The sequence below is a fragment of the Peromyscus leucopus genome, chromosome 14, assembly GCF_004664715.2.
Source record: "Peromyscus leucopus breed LL Stock chromosome 14, UCI_PerLeu_2.1, whole genome shotgun sequence".
NCBI classification, from domain to species: Eukaryota; Metazoa; Chordata; class Mammalia; order Rodentia; family Cricetidae; genus Peromyscus; species Peromyscus leucopus.
The window spans coordinates 39408985-39431396 of NC_051075.1; the positions used below are offsets into that span (position 1 = coordinate 39408985).

The window sequence follows — 22412 nt, forward strand, 5'->3', positions numbered from 1 at the left end:
CCATAGATCTCTTCTTCATCTTTAACTTATTGTGGCCACATCTTACTTCACTCTTTTGTTTGACTTGAACTGTCTCAACACTGTACATTCGTGGTGATGAAGACAAAGAACCAGCCCTTCACTCTGGGACATTTCCTCATGGTTTGTTTTCCTGAATGGCCGTGTAGCTCAGGACTCTGAGGTCCTGTGAGGACCCTGGCTGAAGAGTAGCAGCTCTCCTGAGGTGTGTCTGTCAACAGTCTACTTCCTACAGAGACCCCAGGATCCTCTTCACAGGCAACAAAAATTGTGTTAGCAATGATTTGAAAGAAAAAAAAATAAATGAAAGAAGAATCAAAGAGGGGCTTTCATTGCCTCTGTTCCCCACAGTTCTATCCGCTCCACAGACCACATTTTGACATACTTACTGATGCATTGTGGGAAAGAACAGAAACTATTCTCGACCGTTCTCAGCTTTCCTAGACATCAACAGCACTGATGAGAGTCAGTGGCCTGTCCCAGGCTCTCGTTCAGTTGAGATTAAGTCACAGCTAGAACACCACGTGTGCTCTGGTTCAGGACAGCCACGGAGGCCAGCGGCTCCGGCACACCTTCATCTATCATGGAAACCACATTACCTCATCTATTGTAGGAGGAGGGTGGGTGCCTGTCGTATCATTTTACTGTGTTTACAGGTCAAAGGCTATCTTCCGTTCACACCTCCTGCTCACGCCTCTCCATCGCCTCTGGTTTGAGATCCTTTTACTGGAGTTCATTTCTGAGCGTGTCCCGGAGGCCAATGCTGTCGAGAGAGACCCAAATCTGCTTTGCAGCAGCTGCTACCACCTGTACCTGGCCCCCCGCAGATGCCTGCTTTTCATCTCCAGTGGGCTTCAGAGTTAACGGCTAAGGCAGGCCATGCCGAGAGAACTGACCACAGACAGAAACTGCACTGTGGCTAAAATTAAAACTGCATACCAGTCATGCATTTTTAACATGAGCGTTTATGGAAATTGAGCCCCAGTGTTTAGACAGCCTTTTACTTCATTGGTTATTTATGATGCTCTGGGCATGGAAACATGAGCTAGACAGAAGGCCAGAGAAAGGGAGGGGCTGAACTACCAACAGCCACCCCGCCTGTAAATGAAAATAAAATTCTAGCTTTCTCCAAAATGCATGAAGAAAGAAAATCTTCAAAAGAATAAATTACCAGGATTTCAGTACTCTTTTTCCATTTAAAAAAAAAAAAGCGCCTTTTCAATGAATTAGAAAAGCTGATTGTTCAATGCCTTTAGTGGTGTAAAAATAGTTAACAGAGGGGAGAGATATTATCATAAATAAATGGCAACATAAACTTAATGTGATGGATACATTTACAAACGGATTCTGTTCTTTTACTGGTGATTATTGCTACTACAGGTTAATTTATTTAACTAATAGAATGGATATTAGCATAGCATTTGATCTGAGAAGTGGGAAAATCTGAGAAGGATGAGAACCCCAGAAATACTGTTATCCCCAAGCGTGTTCAGTTCCTCACGGCCGGTGCAGGCTTCTTCAGCTTGAAGCTGACAGAGGAATCTTTATTGAAAACATGCGTGCGACAGTCACTGGAGGGACGTTACAAATCGACAATGTAGATGTCATCCTGGGAGTATGTTTCTAGTGACAGACTCTCCCATACAATAGTGAGGGTCTGGGGGGGGGGGGCTGAGTCTCAGCAGGGGACCATCATTCATTTGATTGGACATGTCCCAAATTAAGACCTCTTTCCTAAATGAGCCTCCAAGATGACTGGCTAGCCTGCTGTCTTCAGAGAAGTACAGCCATGCTGAGCTTTGAGTCCTGAAAGCATGAATTACACCTCACTTCACGTTTGAGATCCTATCTAGGAATATTGTAGACAAAATAAAGGTGCCTAGAATACCTAGGGGAGCTGGAGCCTTTTGGCAAGAACCAATGAGATGGCCCGTTGGTATTTCAGGAGGCAATCCCGTGAGTCACAAATCACCATTCTCGAGCCGAAAGATGCCATTCCAATTTCTGTTCCAACAAAACCCGATGATGGTGCACCCAGGGTGAGTAAGTGCAGCCGACAAGACACCAGGCCTGCCTTGATTCGTCTCGTGGCCAGTTTGCCATTGACAATGCACAGGCCTCTCTCTTCAGCCAGGTGAAGCCCCAGGAAATTACAATACTACCGGGAGATTGGCTGATAAAGGCCAACTTCACTAGTCCAGACCCACAGATTCCTGGCCCTGCTGACTCCTACCTTTCCCTGAGTCTGTTCCTTCAAAAGTAAGGCTGACGCCCTGGATCAAGCTGGGGTAGAGCTTGATAGGAAGAGTTGACATGGCTAATGGAATGTGCAGGAGTCATCGCATCCTCAGAGGCAGTTCTGAATGCATGGCTGTCACATAGACTCACCAGGCTGGCCTGACAGGCAGGGTCACTTGTCATGACAGATATTCAAATACTGCATATTCTTGCTTTGTAAGAACTCTGATAATAGCAGTTAAAACAACATCAAAGGGCTGGGACTATGGTGATATTTTATTTGTACAGAAATGTGATTTTATTTGTATGTTAATAAATAAAGTTGCCCAGGGGTCAGAGCTAATAGCAAGCCATAGCAAAAGCCAGGCAGTGGTGGTGCACGCCTTTAATCCCAGCACTGGGGAGGCAGAGCCAGGCGGATCTCTGTGTGTTCAAGGATACATCCAGCATTGGAGACACTTGCCTTTAATCTCAATACCAACCATAGAAGACCTGGAGGTCTGTACAGACAGGCAGTGACGAGGAGGTCATGTGGTTGGGTTTACAACCAATGAGAAGGCAGAACAGAAAGTCTTTATAAAGACAGACACACAGGAAGTAGGTCTCTTTTTCAGAGAGGTAGGACCACCACGAGAGGAAGGGTAAGGTTTTTAGCTCTTAGCTCTGACCTCTTGGCTTTCTTCTTTGCATTGGTTTTGTGTTTCTTATTTAATAAGACGGTTGGTTACATCTACATGGGATGGTAGCATAGACGTAGAGTACTTGCCTAGCATGTGTCAGGCCTTAGTTCCATCCCCAGTGTGACACGCGCACGCACAGACACACACACACACACACACACACACACACACACACACACGCACACGCACACGCACACGCACACGCACACGCACACACACGCACACGCACACGCACACATACACATACACACACACACTCACACTCACACGGCAAAACCCATTTTTAGAAGCACACTATAATCACACACTTAGACTTGGTGCTAGCCACCTTTGGCTCTGCATACTAACATGAATAAACGGCTGTATTTTCATAAAACAAAGCTACAATTGTTTCCCACGGTATCTGAGTGTCCACTTCAAACTATACACACTTTTATATACCTCAACAAAAGTTTCCTTACTTAAAAAGACAGGATAGTTTTCTTTATAAGGGGCCAGCTAATTAAGGGCCAAGCCCTGCCACCTACTCTTATTTTTTTTTTACAACCTATGAGCTGCAGATAATTTGTATACTTTTAAATCATTGAAAAAAAATTTTAAAAACTCCAAAGAGAGGTAGGGATGCAGTTTAGTTAGTACAATACTTGCCTGGCATGCATAAGTCTCTTGGTTCGATCCCCCAAAGCACATAAACTCAGCATGCTGACTCATGCTTGTAATCCCAGCACTTAGGAGATGGGAGCAGCGGGGGTCAGAAGTTCAAGGTCATCCTTGTCTAAGTCGTGAATTCCTGGATTGCATAAAAGCCTGTCTCAATCTAACCAAAAAAAACCCAAAAGGAAACGAATATTTATGGTACTTGAAAATGTTATAAACTTGTTGAGGCACAATGAGTGAGATTCCTTCCTGTACTGTCTGCAGCCTGGGATCAGGTGTTACAACACACTTGAGTAGCTGGAACGTATATAGTATCCCTTGCAGAGCCTAAAATATTTATATTACTATCATGTTGTTGTGTATGAAAACATGTGTATTTATACCTGGCCCTTTACAGAAAACGTTAGCTCACCCCTTTTCCAGATTAAAGGACTAAGGATACAGATCAATCAAATACAGTAGCCTTTTCTATTTGTTTGTTTTAGTTGCTTGTTTTTTATAAGATCTATTATTTGGGCTTTTGAGTCACAGTTTTGCTATGTAGTACAGGCTGGCTTCAAATTTATCACCCTTTGCCTCAGTCTCTCTGTTATTGACATTATAAGCACACAACATCGCTATGCCTGGCCAGTGTATGATTTTTTTTTTCCTTACAAATTTTATATCAAACAAAGACTTAGGCATACTAGATACTCTACAGCCAAGCAATGTCCCCAAATGGTGTATGATTCCTGTTGGACCTAGTCTGGGGGGAAGGGGAAACCATAGGAGACACTTTAGGAAATGTGGATTCTGTGTAATTAAACAGCCATGTCACAATGATGTGGAAACCCCTGGTGTAGTGACGGAATTGTGCCTTTGTGGGAGGGACATCTTTTCACTTAGAAGCTATATTCTGATGTATTTAGGGCAAAAGGGCCGACTATCTGCCACTGTCTTAGAAACGATTCGTTCCTAGTCTTTCAACACTTCTACGGGACTGAAAATTTTCAAAACAGAAAGTTGAAGGAAATAAAAACAAGCCTAAAAACAACAATAATAATTTGCAGAGGAGTCCTCGGTGGGAATGTAAATGACTGATCAATGGGCACCCCACGCTGAGGGTCAGTCAGCTACCCCAGGCAGCTTGAGGTTTGCAGAGAAACCCCCTTGGTGGTTACTCTTCAGAGCTTGTCATCCAGCGGCCCACATCTCTCATCTTTGTGGCTGTTTCTAAATTCTCCTTTCTATTTTTCCTGAGCCCGTTCCAGATTGTGAGGGGTTTACCGAAGATTTACTTGTTATCTGATCTCAACACTTAAAGTGAATATGATAGTCAGTATTTAGCCTGTCTTTCAAGAAATAGTTTTTAAAATACCTCCCGTGTAAATGTATTTTGGGGGGGTTTCTTCTTCTTTTTTTTTTTTTTTTCCCGGTGAGGTCTTGAAATCTATCATTAACGGCCACTTAACCTTTAAAATTAATCCCGGGCTGAGGAGAGGGCTCAGCAGGTAAAGGACTTGCTGAGCAAGTGTGGGTCCTGAGTTTGATTCCAGAACCTGTAGTAAAAGCAGGGTACAGGATCCTCGACGTATATTTAAGCTCTGGGGATATGGAGACCAAAGGATCCTCAGGGTTCACGGATCAGCCAGCCTAGCCTAAAAGAGAGCCCCACTAATCAGAGAATCCCATGTTCCAGTAAAAAACTGTCCCAAGAGACAAGAAAAGTGGCTTCTGTAGAACAACACCCAAGGATGACCCTGATCTGGCTTCCAGACATGTGCATGGGCACTCACCCACACACACTATCAGCAAAGAACTGAATCTTCAGGAGGCATCGTCCCTTTAACCGGAATAAACTCTTCACACACCCACAACGATCAGCAGGTACCACTCATTATGTCCCATTTTCTCCCTCTCTTTCATCCATGGACTTTTGTCTGTGGGCAGTAGTTTTGGGGTTCAGGCACCAGCTGGACTGTAAGTGGTTTCCAAAGGCTGCTTGGAGGTCAGCAGGGGCTTTGAACCCAGCTCGGAAGCACAGCAGGCAGGACCCACAAAGCAGCACGCGGCCAGCTCTGGCATCAGTCTCTGTCATCGTGACCCTTTAGAACTGTGACTCCCTGTCAGGTTGGCTCACTGTACTACAAAATCTGTGTCACCGAATGCGTTTTGTCTGATTGTCAAGGAGAGATGTTGCAGGCTGTCGCTCCTCGAGGGAACCAAAACGGCATTTGTTTTATGAATAGAGTCGATGGTCTCTTCAAAGCAAAAAATGCAGATGAGAAACAAATTACTCTTTACCCACTGGCTGTGATTGGAAACAACTCCCCCCCACACCCCCCAACTGAGACAGAAAGGAACTGAGTCTAATTCGATGTAAAACGCATGAACCAGTTTCTAAAAATAAAATTGGAAGTGCCTTTGGTTGTACAAGCTCCGTTCCAGGAACCTGAGTTATACGAGTGTCATATATTGTTTTATGGAACTCGGAGATTAAAATGATTTTTGGTAGACTTCGTGTCGGCTTCCTGTTTGAACCAGTCCAGCACAAAGCTGAACAGAATTAGAGGGGGAAAAAAAAATGAGTGATCGTTACCGGCAGTGAAACAGCCAGCCGTTGCCAATAACTTTTAAAACACATATACATGTCCTTTACACTCCTTTCCAATTTTTACTGGCCATGTCCACACAGACAGCAAGTCTTCCACCAAACGGTACCTCTCAACTCTGATTCCTGAAGTATTGGAAGCACCCGATGGCAAGATCCACTCCTGAGTCTGGAGGAAGGGGAGAGTGTGAAGCGATTTGTGACCCTACTATTCCCAACCGCCCTTGGAGGCCGGCATTAGCCTCTACCTCCAAAGACATTACGGTCCGAGACAAATGAATGTCCGGGGAGCCTTGCAAGTCTTTGGCAAAGAGAAGCCTGGAAGTTCAGCAACCAGACATTTTACATTTTATACCTTTCCCCTTTGGTAATTTCTTTTTATTTCTCAGTCATTCTATCCCTTATGCTGAACGTTAAGGCTGGAGCTGGGGCCCATTGCCTCTGTGAAGGGGAAACACTGCTCTAAGTGCAAAGCTCAGAAACTTAAATCGACCTCCTTCAAAAGGGGTTCTTCTGTCTACGATGGTGGGGTGGTAGGAACGGGGGAGTTGATTCTAGATGCCAGGAGTAAACGAACATGGAGTTTCAGAATAAAGCCAATGTCTACTTGGCTGCCCCTGCCCCAGTATCCACTACCCACCCCCAAAAAATAAAACAGAAAATTCTAGGGCGGGAGCAAGACAGAGCTGCGAGATTGAACGGAGGGAGACGAAGTGTTGCAGCCCCGTTGAGAAGTTTCCAAGCATTACTATCTCTTGGTCCAAAACTCTGAGAAAGAAAACATGATGGGAACTCAAAAGGGGATGTGAGAGGAGACAACATCGGGAAACTTTGAGTCGAGTTTCCAGGGTCCCTCCTCATAACCTGGAGTGGGCGCCACAAAAGACTTCCTCGGGGCAGGTGCTTGGGAACAGGATATCACACCTAGGGAGCCTCCAAATGGCCTGAGGTTTGAATAAGCGTGGGAAGAACTGAACCGCCCTTGCCGAAGAGAACAACTGTCCGCAACAGTGAACTTGGGGAGGGGACAGCCTGTGTCAGCGGAGAAAAGGTCTCTGAGTCCCAGAGGCTCAGCAGGAAGCAGGCGTGGAGTCACAGGGCTGTAGGAGCCAGCGGCAAAGTAAGTATTTGCATACCGGAGGTTTCCCACAGGATGCTAAGATTACACATAGAGTCCTCATAGCCCCAGCTGTTCCTCCAGAGGTGGAAGAAGGGAAGACAGGAAAGAAAGGATAGGGGAAACAGGAAACAGGAAACAAAAAGGCTGAGAACTAAACGCAGTGGTTCTCAACCAGGGGGAGATAAATTACATCTTCAGTCTTTCCTGACTGCCATAGCTGAAAGATGTGGGCGGCTGACATCTTGTGGGTAGAGGCCAAGGATGCTGCCCGGGACATCACTCACCACCAAGAATTATCTAGCCCCAAATGTGAATAGTGAATAGTATTGACCCTGAGAAATCCTGAGCCAAATGGTTGAACTATTATGAGCAGCAAAAATCAGAACAAGAAGTGTTTTAAAAATAAAGTCATGCCTGCATAGAGGCACACATCTGTCATCCCAGTAGTGAGCAGGCTGGGGTAGAAAGACCATGAGTTCAAAGCCAGCAGAGACACTTATAGCGAGACTCTGTCGCAGGGGGGGGGTAGAGGCGGGGGGGGGGGGGGGTCGTTTGCACACTCGAGTTTCTGTAATAATAATAAGCACGCAAATACGTAAATGATAGTACAATGTCGTCAGGATGAAGAAATTGATGAGTAGAGCATAAAATAGCAGGGCGGAGCTCAGAGAAAGTTCATAGTGCAAGCAAAATAGAATAAGAAAGTCCAGTACCGGCGTTGAGGAAGGAGCAGGAAAGTAAACAAACAAACAAAAACACCTCACAAAAAAATAAAGAACAAAAAACTGGCATAGACACAAATGAAGACAGAAAAGGGGAGAGTCACTGAAAAGGAGAGAGCAAGGGGCTGGGAAATGTTTGGCCAATAAAGGGCTCGCCAGGCAAGCGTGAAAAGTCAAGTTTGGATCCCCAACACCCACGTAAAAAGCCTTCCACAGTGGTCTATGCCTGTGTGCAGGAGGTAGGGATAAGATCTTTGGGGTTCGCTGGCAAGTGAGGTTCACTGAGAGGCCCTGTCTCAAACAATAAGACGGAGGGAGATTGAGGAGGGCATGCCATGTTGACCCCTGACCCCCACAAACACACACCTGTGCACACAGGCACACACGCGGCAGCAACCAACAGTGTGAAACGGGCCAAATTCACTGAATTAAAAAAATACATATATCGATCTTTGAAATTCTAAATTGACCTTCCCTGGACCAGAGGAGGAGGGGAGGCGAGCTAGAGAGCACAGGGAAGGGCTAGCTTCAGACGGAAGGACCTGCCTCCTCGGCTGGACAGGGAGGGAAGAGTAGACACCCCGCAAGGAGGCTTGCGGACTGCATTGGAAAATGGGAGGAACTTTTATTTCATTTCGAAAATAAAACTGAGAAAGCGTGAAGGATTTGGAGTAATTATGAAAGGCTGGGCAGGATCAGCTCATGAAGAAACGTGGTAGCCACGTGGGCAGCAGCATCCAGCACCCAGCTGAGGCTGGGGACCACAGAACTCTAGCGATGACAAGAGCCTGCAGTGTGACAGCTTCCCCAGCCCGTCTCAGCCGGTGCAGTCGGAGGAGAGAAACAGCTAGACGGACAAATGTGGGGTCTGGGTCTGAGCAGAGGTTCTGTAAGCAAGACCTCTGCCGGAGTTCCCTGGAGAGTAAGCACTTCAGAAGCATTCTTTACGTAAGCGGAAGCATCCTTCATCCCAGAGTGTGTCTGCACAAGCTGATGGCTGTCCCCATCAGAAGTTTCAGAGGGAGCTCCCAGTGACGTGCAGCCAGTAGACGCAGCCAGACGTCCTCTGCCCAGGGGGGAGTTGGAGTGGTGGGCAGAGAAAAGCCTAAGGCCCTGGAGGAGGTGTAACCACACTGCGGTCAGATCCGGAACTACAGAGATCCATGCTGACAAAGGTCGGAACATCAAATAGCACGTCCTAGTCCTATGTGGAGGGGGTGCTGACAGCAGGCCTCCGAAAAACACAGAACGGTTTTATGGTAAAGCTATTTTCTTCCGAACAATGGTCCAGAAATGCTTGCCGTTCCTTTGATACTAATTAAACACTAGTATTTGCGAAGACCAGCTACATCACTTAGTGCTCCCTATCCACAGGAGTTCAAATAGTGGAGTATTTTCCTCCACTGTTCAAAGACGTCACCCCACAGTGGGTGAGGAGTAAAGGAAGGAGCCCACTTTGGGTGTTGAAAAGTGAGGCCTGAAGGGAGGGGCTGGCCCTCACTAGTAGCTGGAGCTGCTGAGAGCCACCCTTCATTTAATCCCATACCTCTGTTTCTGGTCATCCGACTCAGAAGCGAGTGATGCTAAAAGAGAGAGAGAGAGAGAGAGAGAGAGAGAGAGAGAGAGAGAGAGAGAGAGAGAGAGAGAGAACTGTATAAGAAGCTACACAATTCATAATTTGCCAGTTCCTCGTAAACTTGCCTTTTTAAGTTCCTTTTGGAGTCAAGTAATTCTTCTAGGATGGAAGGAAAATTGTATCCCCAGTCTGGATATCACTCTACGGGTGGACTCAGTTTCACCCTCTGTAAAATAAGACAATTAAAGACCTAGCAAAGGAAAATCTGTGGCCAATGGGTCTGATCTGGCACTGGGTACATGTAGACACACATACCGTGTGTGCCCTGCTGTCCATCCCTACCCCCTCTGTCTGTCTGTCTGTCTGTCTGTCTGTCTCTGTCTGTCTGTCTGTCTGTCTGTCTCTCTCTCTCTCTCTCTCTCTCTCTCTCTCTCTCACACACACACACACACACACACACACACACACACACACACACACACACACACACACGTCTGCCTGCTCAAGGTATATTAATTGGTGCCAAAAGGCCAGATGATCTCTCAGGTTTCTTTCAGGTCTAACGAAAGATGAAATAAATTAACTCCAAAGACACAGGCTCAGGCAGATGGCACATGTTGCAAGATGGGCATAAAAGCCCTCGGCCTCAGGTACCAGAGGCCCAGTCAGCTAGAACAAACTTGTCACCACGGAGACCTTTGTTAAACAATCAGATTCCCTTGACTGCTCCCATATGGCTGGTGAATTTGCTGTCTTTTACGATGTGTTTTAGGGGCCGTTAGCATTCTCCTTCCCAGAAAGGCCTGCTTTCCCCCATGAAACCAAACTCATTTTCTCCACAGTACACCTGTTGCTTTTGAAGCTGCAAACCAATGATGAATAATCATGACGTTCTTTCCTGAATGACAATGTACCTGAGAGAAAATAGAGTCCCAGTCATTCTTGTTTGAACACCGACCAGCATCTGCAGTGAGGGAGCCTGGAGCCCATTTCTCTCAGCCACTTGATTCTGACAGGACCGCGAGCGGCTGGCATTCCAGCCCACCCTGGGGAATCTTGACCAGACTCCCTAGTATCTGCACACCTACCCCCAGCATCCATTACCTCTGACAGAACGTGCATTGCCTTCTCTTTGACTAAAGCACATCTTATCTTACACGTCTATTAAGCCCCCCCACCCCCGAATTAAACCATTCACTACTCTGGTGTGGTGGAGACAGATCAATCATCCAGTTTGCTCCAAAGGAAAAGGCTTAACAACTGCGTGGTGGCAGAGGGATGCACAAGACATTCTCCAAAGAGTCTAGCTCTGCCGTTTTTGTTTTTGTTTTTGTTTTTTTTTTTTTTTTGTTTTTTGTTTTTTTTTTTTGCTCTAAGCTTGATTCGATTCATTAAAAGACCATGCCTCCCATGATATCCCATGAATAAAAACTATTACTAAAAAAGAAATACAACTGGTCTACAAACACATTATAAGCCCCCACCCCTCCACCCCAGTCCAATGAAAACAGGGACTCATGGAGAATATACACAGGGAGACACCAATTTCTGGACATCAAAGAAGAGGTCAGAGTAGCCGGAGGAGCGGTGCCAGGAGCTTTCAGATTACGTTCAGGTGATGAACTACACAACTCTGGGGGCCCCAGGCCTGGGACACCTAAGATGATTAATGATGGAGAGCTATCTACAAGAGATCTATCTACTTGGCAGCAGAGTGAGGGAAGGAGAACTCCTGACTTAGAAACCGCTTCGAGTTCTCTGCGAAACTGTGAAGGCCCTCCGAAAGTTATAAATAGAAATATGAAATTTTCTGACCTCAGGAAGTCTTCTGCACTGTGACTGGAAAGACAGGGTGGAGGTTCACATCATCGGGGCGATGGATGCCTCCTCCTCATTCCGTTGATCTGAAGATGATTTTCTTCTCTATGATGAAGTACATTTGGTTGGGCAGCGTCTTCGCTGAAAGCTTTACATGCCAGGTTTGCACCCCATAACCAATCATCTGTACAGCTGACAAAAGAGCCAACCTGTTGACAAAGTGTCCAGAGATTGAAGTGAGGGCCTGGAGAGGTAGCTTAGCTTAAGACCACTTGCTGTGCTAGCAGAAGACCCGCTTTGGGTTCCCAGCGTGGACACATGGCTGCAGCCTCCAGTTCCACGGGATCGGAAGCCCTCTTCTGGGCTGTCGGGCACTGTACCCAGGTGTTGCTATGCTTACATACAGAAAGACACAACACTTATACACATAAAATAAAAATACATAAAATTACGGTTTTTTTTAAAGATCAAAATGAAAAAAAGGCAACAAAAAGGGAAGAGGAGGAGAAAAGGAGAGAACAAGGAAGAGAACCAAAGGGGAGGAAGATGAGAGGAAGGAGCAGAGAACTCTCCCAAGCAGATGTGTTACTGGACGGTCTCAGGGAGGCAGGCTTCCACCCTGCAGATCAGGGAGAGGGTGGACTGGCAGGCTGGAGAGAGGACGTGCTTTGCACCACCTCACACACAGAAGCCCAGAGCCAGAGCTTTCCCACAGTCCCATGCTGTCTTGCTAGAGAAAACTACTCGCTGGGTGTGGCTTTGAAAGGAAACCTTAGCTGGTGGATGCATTGTGTGGCCCCTGGGCTGCATGCACCCCAGGGGAGCTATGAATGCAGTCCAACACAGAACTGTAGATTTCAAATGTTACAAAGCTTTTGTTTTTTAACTTGACTGCCCGGAGTCTCAAGCATGAGTTTGTAGATGACATATTGTTTCACAAGGTAAGAAAATTGGATCCACCTGCCAGGTGACTGCTAAGACACATTTGCAAAGCAAAGCTTACCATAGCTCCCTTTCCTGCCTGCGTCCAATCCCACAAAGAATGGCAAGGTTGGTAAACTGATAAACTAGATTTATTGGGATGCTTCTGTAATAATCTAAGACATGAGGGAGAATTCTCACGATGTTCTGGCAGAGGAGACAGAAGAAGAATCAAACCTAAAATATATATTCGTACTATAATTGAGAGAATGCATAGTAGAGGGTAGGGGGAAAGGAGTCACCGTGGTTGGACTTGTGTCTTCAAGCCTGAGCCACACCACTGATGGGAGAAGGAATCCGGGAAGACAGGCCAAGGGCAGAGCAAACAATAAATCTGACTTGGTACCTGCAATCCATCAGGTGGAAGTGTAGAGCTAAAGACAATTATGGGAGCCATTGCCATATTGAGAGAGGTTAAGGTAAACGGCGACGAAGGATTGAAGAGTTAGGGGAGAAAATGATCAATAGCTAGAGCCCCGTGAAACACCAGCAGTTAAGGCTGGGGGAGAAAAAGAGCAGCCAGCCGAAGCAGAGCTCTGAGAGGGATGGGAGGGGGCCTGGGGAGAGCGGAACCTAGGACAAAGGGCCTCAGGGTTCCAAGCAGAAAAACACGCGGAGAAGCCAAGCAGGAGAGGCTCTGAGCTAGCTCTTTGCACTTAGCCATTAAGAAGCTATTAGCAAGTATGTGAAGCAACAGAAGTCAATGTCATTTTAGAGTCGATGAATGTCATTTTCGAGCGACTATGGTGACTCTCGTGCTATTCAGTCCTCTGGGACTGAGAATAAGTCGCTTTCATAATGGAAAAAAGGTTGTCAGCATCTTACTGCGACTATTAAAAGATGTATGTAGGCTGGGAATGTGGCTCAGTTTAGCACAGTGTTTGCCTAGCATGCACTAACTAAGCCTTGGGTTTGGTCCCCAGCATGGCATAAAACAGGCAAGGCAGGACAGGCCCGTTGAATCCCACCCTGGAGGTACAAGCTGGGCCAGGTACCCAGCTGTGGAGCAAGTTCCACATCAGCATGGACCAGGGACTATGTCTTGAAACAAAACCAACCAACAAACTAAAGACTCGTGCTAAAAGACAGGTGGTTTTTGTACCTAAAAATCCAGAGCTACACACTTAGCTGGATTCAAAATATTAGTAGTGGTTCCTCCCGAGTGGTTATTTAAATTCAAAGTCCTAAAATACGAGGTCTGCATATGATAATAAGCAACTAATAGGACTTTCATATCCCCAAATCACTTTGGCAAAACAGAAGCATATGACGTATGTTCAGAGACCCTTGATTAATTCCATCCCTACATTATTTCAAGACTCATGTCATTGAGAACTAACCTCGATGGGAAAGAGCAGCCTATGTTCTTATTTACCAGCTGAAGTGAACCAACACTTGCCAGGAGAGAGTGTCAATGGCCCACGGGACACACCAGTTTTGAAACCACGTTGCTTGTGACCAATTTTTAGCACAAATTGTATGCATCAAAGAAAACTCTATTTTAGTGGAAGAGATTTGCCAGCACCATTGACTCTCAGTGACCCCAACATGACACCTGACAGAGTTAAATGATCAACACTGGAAAGGTTCATTTCCATAGGTCCACTTTTTCAATAAACTCTGTAGAGATCTGCACCCCCCTCATGTATCGTCATTTTAATTTAAACATGTGTGGAATCTGTGTCCTTAAAACATATTCTTTAACTCTCACCATTAAAGCAGTAACAGAGTCTTGAAGACCGAAAACCTTATTTGTATACCACACTATTTTAGATGCATGTAACTTGAAGTCACATCAAACGCATCCATCTATTACGTTAACATCACTTTTTATGTTAATTGGTAGAAAGGGCTTTGGAGAAGTTTATACTTGATTCATTTAACCAGGCACATTTTATTTATCATACAGTCTCAAATACAAGTATTATACAAATATAAATTGTATTGTCTTTAATCGAGATATTAGTCACTCAATGACATCTTGCCATTTAATGTATTCATATAAGAAATTGATTCAACTTGTGAGTTATGTGTGTCACGTTGAGCTAGCTTCCCTTTGACTGGGCTGTTGACCCAATCACGTGTTTTATGTAGAAGGCATATATTATTCTGCTTTAAACTGAGATGCTGGGTCTCTGAGAAAGTGAAAAGAACAACTTGAATTATGAGCATGACAGAGATTAAATCAGACAAAGAATGGACAAATGCCTCTGCATCCAACCCTAATTCTTTCTTTTTTCTACCGCAGATAGAATGTCTCTGTACTAACTGGCTCTCCCCATGTGATAGAACTGTGTTGTCTGGATTCTTTTTAAGGAGGTTCTTGCTTTATCGTTTTTTATTGGGAGAAAGTACTAAGACAATGAATCTTAGAAGATCTCCAACTAGCAGAATCTAGTTACTGCAAAACTACATAATCCCAAAGTAGATAATAAACCGCATAATGAGTCAACATGAACAGGTTAACAAAGTTAACACTGACGGCAAACGGAGTAGCTGTGGAAGGCAGCCCAGCTGCAAGCAGTTCCGAGTCTTGGAAAGGGAGGAGGGCTCTTTAAAATTGGCAAAACATTTCATTGGAGGTCTTAGAGGAGAAGGCTTCCACAACAGAGGCTGGGACAGCAGGAGAAACCAACTTTTCATTCATGTTCCAATTATGCAAAGGCCACATCCCAACTGATGAGAAGGCTTTGTGACAGCCAAATGGCTTGAACAATAGAGCAGAATGCGGTGAAGGCATGCGAGTTTGGGGCTTGAAAACCAGAGTCGAATTTTCTTTAAGGTCTTGCCAACAGCACGCAGCCTGCTTTTGCCCTACTTCTTCATGGCCCTTCTTTCTCTGCAATGTTTCAACCCCTTGTCTATAGAAATCAGACAGGAAAATCATTTGTAACATGCTTTGTGCAAGCTAGGTGGGAATAACAGCCTGTAATAAAGAACGCTGATCAGCCTTAGCTGGAGCCGAATGGATAGACCAGACCACCCAGAGGTAACAGGGTGAATTTCCAAGAAGCAATTATCTTCTTTCTTTATTTTATATTTCAGCATGAAGGAAAAAAAAAAACTACAGAAAAATTAAGATAAAGGAAATTCACTCATAAGTATAAATATCATCTTTTGAAATTCGGTTTATTTCCTTTCAGGGGTGGTGTGTGTGTGTGTGTGTGTGTGTGTGTGTGTGTGTGTGTGTGTGTGTAAAACACCATTGAAAAGCATATTCAAGGAAACAATCAGGAAATTGCAAGCGAACTGCCCACGGTATTTTGAAACCGCTACTATTTATTCACCAGAGAATATCAGCACTAAAAAACAAATGACTTTTGAAGATTTTTGTCTTTCCTTATTATTCTGTTGAGTGGTTGTGATATTGGTTGTTTAATCAACCCTATCTGGCTAAATGTTTAGGTTATTTTCAACTTTTTGCCATTACAAAACAAGCTATGTGAAATGTCTTTAGAGCTAGGCATAGTAGCTTATGCCTACAATCACAGCCTTCAGGAAGCTGAAACAGGAGGATGAAAAGTTCAAAGCCTGCCTGGCCTACATAATGAGACCTTGCTACAAAAAAATATATTAAAATATAAAGATACGTATTTTATGTGTTTTCATGCATAAATACCTTTATATTTAAGATATAAATATATATTTATATATAGAGATATATAAAGATATATACATATGTTTAAACATAAATATTTATAGTTGATTGTGTCGATTAAATGAAATAAACTAAGAGTATTAACTGAAAGGAGAAAAACATGATGGGTCTTGGTGGACATTCTTATTAGTTTTCAAGAACAATTATATCAAATTGCACTTTGGTCAATATTGATTGAGAATGTACATTTCTCTAAAATTTCTCAAATAATTTTGTCTCCTTTTTTCTTTCATCACTAGTAGTTGATGACAGGCATTGTTTAAGCTATTTCTTTTTCTTTTGTGGTGCCAGGGGTTGAATCCAGGGCCTTATGCATGGTAGGCAAGCACTATAGCTGAGCTACACCCCTAGTCTCTAGCTTGTCTTATGTGTTAGATTGTGGATGAAAAAAGCTAATAGACTAAAATATGAAATGCAGAACACATGCATTTCATATTTTAGTCTATTAGTCAGAGTACATGCAGAAAGGGAGCTACTGTAAGGAGTATGTCTTTTGTTCACGGCCCTCCCAGAGACTGCTTGCTCAGTCTCAGGAAACTGAAATGGAGGTCTGATCTCTGAGAGAAGACTGAGCAGCCTGTTATGGCATCTGCTTGGTCCTTTTGCATGCAGTCTTACTTGCTCTCTTTCTTGCAGCTAGCTTTCTCCTTTCTTGTACTGTTTAGTACTCCCTGCCTCAGGAATGGTGCTGCCCATAGTGGGCTCGTCTTCCTACATCAAGTCGTAATTAAGACAGCCCCCTATTCCCTCAGGCCAACCTGATCTACATTATTCCTCATTAAGATGTGCTTCCCAGGCAATTCTAGGTTGTGTTGAGTTGACAACTAAAACTAACCAACATAGTATTGAACCTCTTATTCTTCAATCTAGAAGATAAAATCCTCCATCCCATCAGAAGGATATTTTTTAAAAAAAGCAAACCTAAGACTTTTTAAGGAATATACAGTGGGAACAAAAAAAAAAAAAAAATCTCCTGAGAATACTTAGAGCTTTCTATCAGTAATCTGGGGCAAGGATGGTACATTTATGTACATTTGATGCCTTTTTCCTCCATCCTCCCCCTCCATTATTTGACCAATCTATTAAGCCTTTGAAAATCCAAAAACAGTTTTGGATAACTGTTGCCTTGCTTGCTGACCTTGACCTTGATATTCTCCCTATGCTAATTTCCTGCTGGGTTCCACCCTCCTGAATGCTTAAGGAAAGTTCCTTGTTTGTGTATCCTGCATAATGGTCATTAACAGCTTAGATGCAAGATTGTAAAACATCAGGGAACTTCTGCCCCCTGGGGTTCTCTCATTGTGCTGTAAGCCTGTATTTAAGACCTCCTCCCTCCTTCCATAAATGACATTTGGCAAAAAATAAAAACAAAACAAAACAAAAACCCATAAAAACAGCCCGGTGGTGGTGGTGGTGGCGCACACCTTTAATCCCAGCACTCGGGAGGCAGAGGCAGGGGGATCTCTGTGAATTCGAGGCCATCCTGGTCTAGTCTACAGAGTGAGATCCAGGAAAGGTGCAAAGCTACACAGAGAAACCCTGCCTCAAAAAAAAAAAAAAAAAAATCAAACAACAACAACAAAAAAGCAAAACATACAAACAGGAGGCTGGGAGTGTGTGGGTGAAAGATGAAAAATAAAATGTGACTCAAAAAAAAAAGAAAGAAAGAAAGAAAATCCTCATGTTTCCATGTCTTATTAATTTCAAAAACCACTTAAGGTATTTGGCATTGTTGAACATCTAGCAATGGAACTATCAGAAGTGTGCATTAATTAGTCAGCCCTACTCTTATTTCAAGATCAACAGAAATTCTTCCTCCAACTTCGTTTTTACTGAGCATCATTCAGTTACATTTCTTCTCCCTTCCAATCCTTTTCTAACTTAACATCCCTTTTTAATTCAGCTGTTGTTATACTAATGATACTTCGTTTCCTGGGATACTAAATGGTCATGCCAAAGGCCAATCCACTCATAAACCAAAAGCAGGTGTTGCTTATGCAGTATCTTTAGAGATCAATAAGATCCTTCCTCCACAGCTTTTATCCTGGAGAAAGGGTGCTCTTTGAGAGAAAACAGCAGCTGACAGAGAGTGACAGCTGTGCTTGGTGAGCACCAGGAAGGACTGACATCAAAGGAAGATGAGGAGTAACTAGTCAGTCTTTCTCATGGTGGAGCTGAGCCTGGCTCATGGTCTTTGAATCTTTCTACTTCCAACAGTTGGGACTATTATCAACCAGCCAAGTCTGATATTAGGCAGAAAGGATTTTAAGACGTTTTAGTTCCACTTGAGAGTCAATACATTTGGTTTTGACCTTGGGCATAAGAACTGATGGTAGAACATCTCACGTGTTCACTCATTCACTTAGTCAGTGTTTGGGGTACATTTTATAGAGCAGATACAGCAGTGGCATAATCCCTCTGTAAGGAAAGGCCAAGGATAGTTTGGGAAGGTTTTGGCCTACGACCTCTATTAGCACAAATAAATTCCCAACTTTATTTTTATAAAGCATCTTTTACAGGAATTCTGGAGCAACTGCTGGTCTGATCTCTGTCCTCAGGGAATTTACACAAGCTTAACACCAACAAGCAAGCTGGCAGTGATGGTCCAATACTGCTGGTCCTCTGATAGTGACACAAAACAGTGGATTCAAGAGAGGCATTATATCCACAAAAATGGTATCTATGATGAGTCCTATATTGGTTAATTCTGTCTCAACATGATTGGGTTAAAAGATACCTAGGTAACTGATAAAATATTTTTTCTAAATATATCTGTTAGGATATCTCTAGATGAGATCAACATCTGAATCAGTAGACTACATAAAGATCCAAGCTCACCACTGTGGATGGGCTTCATCATCCTTTGAGATCCTGCCCAGATCCAGCAAACAGATGGAACAACGGTAAACTCTTAATTGAGCTGGGACATCCATCCAAGAACATCAGAGCTCTTAACTCTTGGCCTGTAGACTCCAAGCCTTCCACCCACCCCGCCTCCGCTGGCTTGAACTGCAGTTATAAAAGTGGTTTCCTTGGATCCCAGGTCTTTGAACTTGAGCCAAATGACCCAATCAGCTCCTCAGTGGTCTAGAGCGCACAGAGCTGTAAGGCATGATGTGAGCCAGGCAAAGAGTAGATAGGGGAAAGAACTCCTAGTGAGGTCACTCAGCATCTCAAATGTCAAAAGGAAAGAACGCATGCCATAGCCCAATATCTTAATGTTAGTCTTGGAGGGCAGGATGTGAAGACTGAAGAAAAGAAACATGGGAGACGAGTCAATAGACTTGAGGCTAGAGACACAGACAGGACCGGATGGGAGAGGGCCACGGCCATGGTGTGGGATTTGGACTCTGGTCTAAGAGAAATGGGAGTGGAAGCAAGAGAAAGACAGCTCTGGGAACGAGGCTGGGAGTGCAGAGGAGGGGAAGCACAGCTGGAGGAGAGAACGATTTCATCCGTTCATCCGGCAGAAGGTCTCGGGCCCTGCTGGTGGCAGTGGGCACGGAGGAAGCGTGTGAGTTGTAGTCATCTGAAAAGCTGCAGTGACAAACTGCTATCAGCAGGATGGCTCAGCCACAAGGAGTTGAGGGCCTCGCAAAGTACAATTCGAAACCGAGGCGTTGACAGGAATGTGCTGCCTCCCAGCAGCTTGAGCAGAGGACTCTTTATTGCTTCCTTTAGTTTCTGGATTTCTGGGGGCGGGGCTGTGTGCGTGCGTGCGTGCGTGCGTGCGTGCGTGCGTGCGTGCGTGTGTGTGTGTGTGTGTGTGTGTGTGTGTGTATGTGTGTGCACATGTGTGGATTCCAGGTGTTGATGTAAAATGTTTTCCTCCAACGCACTCCAATGTTGAGACAGGGTGGGCTCATTACACCTGCCCAGCATCTCAGGGCTCACGACACCTGCCCAACATTTCAGAGCTTACCACACCTGCCCAGCATTTCAGCGGGTTCTAGGGACCCAAACTCCAGTCTTCACACTTGTTCAGCAAGGGCTTCACCTGCTTTTGGGATCTTCTAGCAGGCTGTGATGCTCCACAGCTTTTGAGTACATCAATACAATCCCACTTTTCTTGCCCATGCCTCCCCAGACTCTTCCTTCTCTACAGCTGTCTTTCTGTGTTCAAATGCCCTTTTGTGAGATGCTGGCTAGATTAAATTCATTATAATGACTTCATCCTAATCTCTGCATAAACCATGCTTCCAAAGAAGGCCACATTCTGAGGTGCTGAGGATTGGGAATTCAGCATATGTTTGGAAGGAACATAATTCAACCCAAGACAGGGGTTCTTCCATCCAGGCTCCAGCCTCTTCCTATTGCCCTGGCTGCCTGGTTCCCAGAGACTGTGCCCAGAACTCAGGTCACTCCTGGCTCCTTATCACCGCCCTCGCCATGGCTAGATTAGCCTCAGCCTGGGAAATGAGATCATTGGACCCTTCCTCCCATTGCTTTCCAGGTTTGCTCTCATAACTTGGTCTGCATCGTGTTCCAAGGACATGCCATTCCTATGGTCATTTGTAGCATCACTCTTGCCTGCTTTTCAATCCACAAGATCAGGGTATCTCAAAGTATGTATAGACCACTGGCAATCTAGGTTATCAACAGGTGTGGGTATGGAAAGACACTGTTTCAGAGCTCAGCTCCCCAATGAACTTTTACGATTGTCACTGGGAGAAGGAACTTCCAACTCTGTTTAACCACCAGAGAGCGGGGACAGGGCCGCGTGCAGAAGCAACAGTTGTGGGTCCCAAATAAATCTTTGATAACGTTGATACGTTCTCGCCCAAGGTTGAGAGACCAGCACCCGCAGAGTATAGAGGAGTGCCTTTCAAATGGTTTGCCTCAAGTGTCCTAGAACCTGCATCAGAACTTGTAAATACTCTAGTGTGTTGTGATGATGGGCAGTTCTCTGGGCACAGATGCCTCTCGGCTGGTTATAGGCAAAGCCTTCTGGGTAGCAGCCAAAGGTGGGAAACTGAGAGAATGCGTGGGTTGACAGGATGACTGAGCTCACACCTGGAGGGGGCCAAAGTCATTGAAGCAGAGAGAGCCCAAATTAGCCAATTGGTCTTCCAAAATAGTTCCTGAAAATATCCTATCGGGGTGTTTTCCTTCATTTCATCCGCCACTTTGTAAGGTCAGGCCATCACTGTGGCATGGCTCACAAAGACGATGCTTCTGTTCGGTTTCCTTGGATCAGCTCTTGCTAACAGCAATGACAACTAGCCTGGGCTGGGGAAGGAACTCAGTAGTGAAGCCTGTGCTTAGCATGTGTAGGGTCATTCTGTCCCCACACATACACACACACACACACACACACACACACACACACACACACACGTATTCACACTCATACACATGTGTGCACAAACATACATACATGCACATATGCATGCACACACACACTGACACATGTATTCACACTCATACACATGTGTGCACAAACATACATACATGCACACATGCATGCACATGCACTCACACATGTATTCACACTCATACACATGTGTGCACAAACACATACATGCACACATTCACACACACACATACACACACACACACACAAACACACACACAAAACCCACACATTCACCAGACTGCATGAAACCAGCATTTGCTGTGTCTTATTAACCTGTTTATTTGTTTGTTTGCAAGTATGAAAACGCTGTTTAATGAGACAGGCATCAAGATATGTCAAGTGTTTGTCAACATAGAGCCTTCCACTGGTACTGTAAGGTCTGTGCCACAGACCTGGGCAGGCTGTTCTTAAGGTACCCTGTGGTGTGAAGCCATGGAGACCTAGAGAGGGTCGGCTACTTAATCATCCTTCTTAAACTTGCCATTGATGCAGGGCACCCAGACTAGGATGAGCTGCCTGTCCATGACTCACAATACCCCATGGCACCTTTAGGACCCCACATGTTGGCTGTTGAGTCCAATTCTTGGCTGGTTCTTGGTTGCATGGGCCCAGGAACCTGCTCAGCATGGTGGTCAGGCCTGAACACTCAAGGTCACTCTGTTCTGTTGCTCAACAGTACTGCATTCAGAATCTGTTTTAATGCTAAGTTCATAGTTATACATGTAAGCTTATTTCCCGATTTTTTCTGCATCGTTACAGGTAGCTTGTTTTCCTTTGCGGGAGGGATGGTAGGTGCTGGGGGTTGAACACGGAGCCCTGAGCAGGCTGAGCATGTATTCTATGGATGCTAGTCTCCCAGACTACAGTCTGTTAGTTGATGTCAAGGCGAAGGTGTTTGATAATAACGGGCAAAGCCAGGGATTGTTGACCCCACCAGACGCTTGGTAAAACACACTGGAGGAGGCGGCTTGTCTGCTCCCCTCTCAGCTGATGTTTGT

General features: G+C 44.8%; 1 pseudogene; it reads right to left on the reverse strand.

The window, feature by feature from the left end:
• Positions 1-21872: 21872 nt before the first annotated feature.
• LOC114684678 lies at positions 21873-22041 on the reverse strand (annotated as a pseudogene).
• Between the last annotated feature and the right edge of the window lie 371 nt (positions 22042-22412).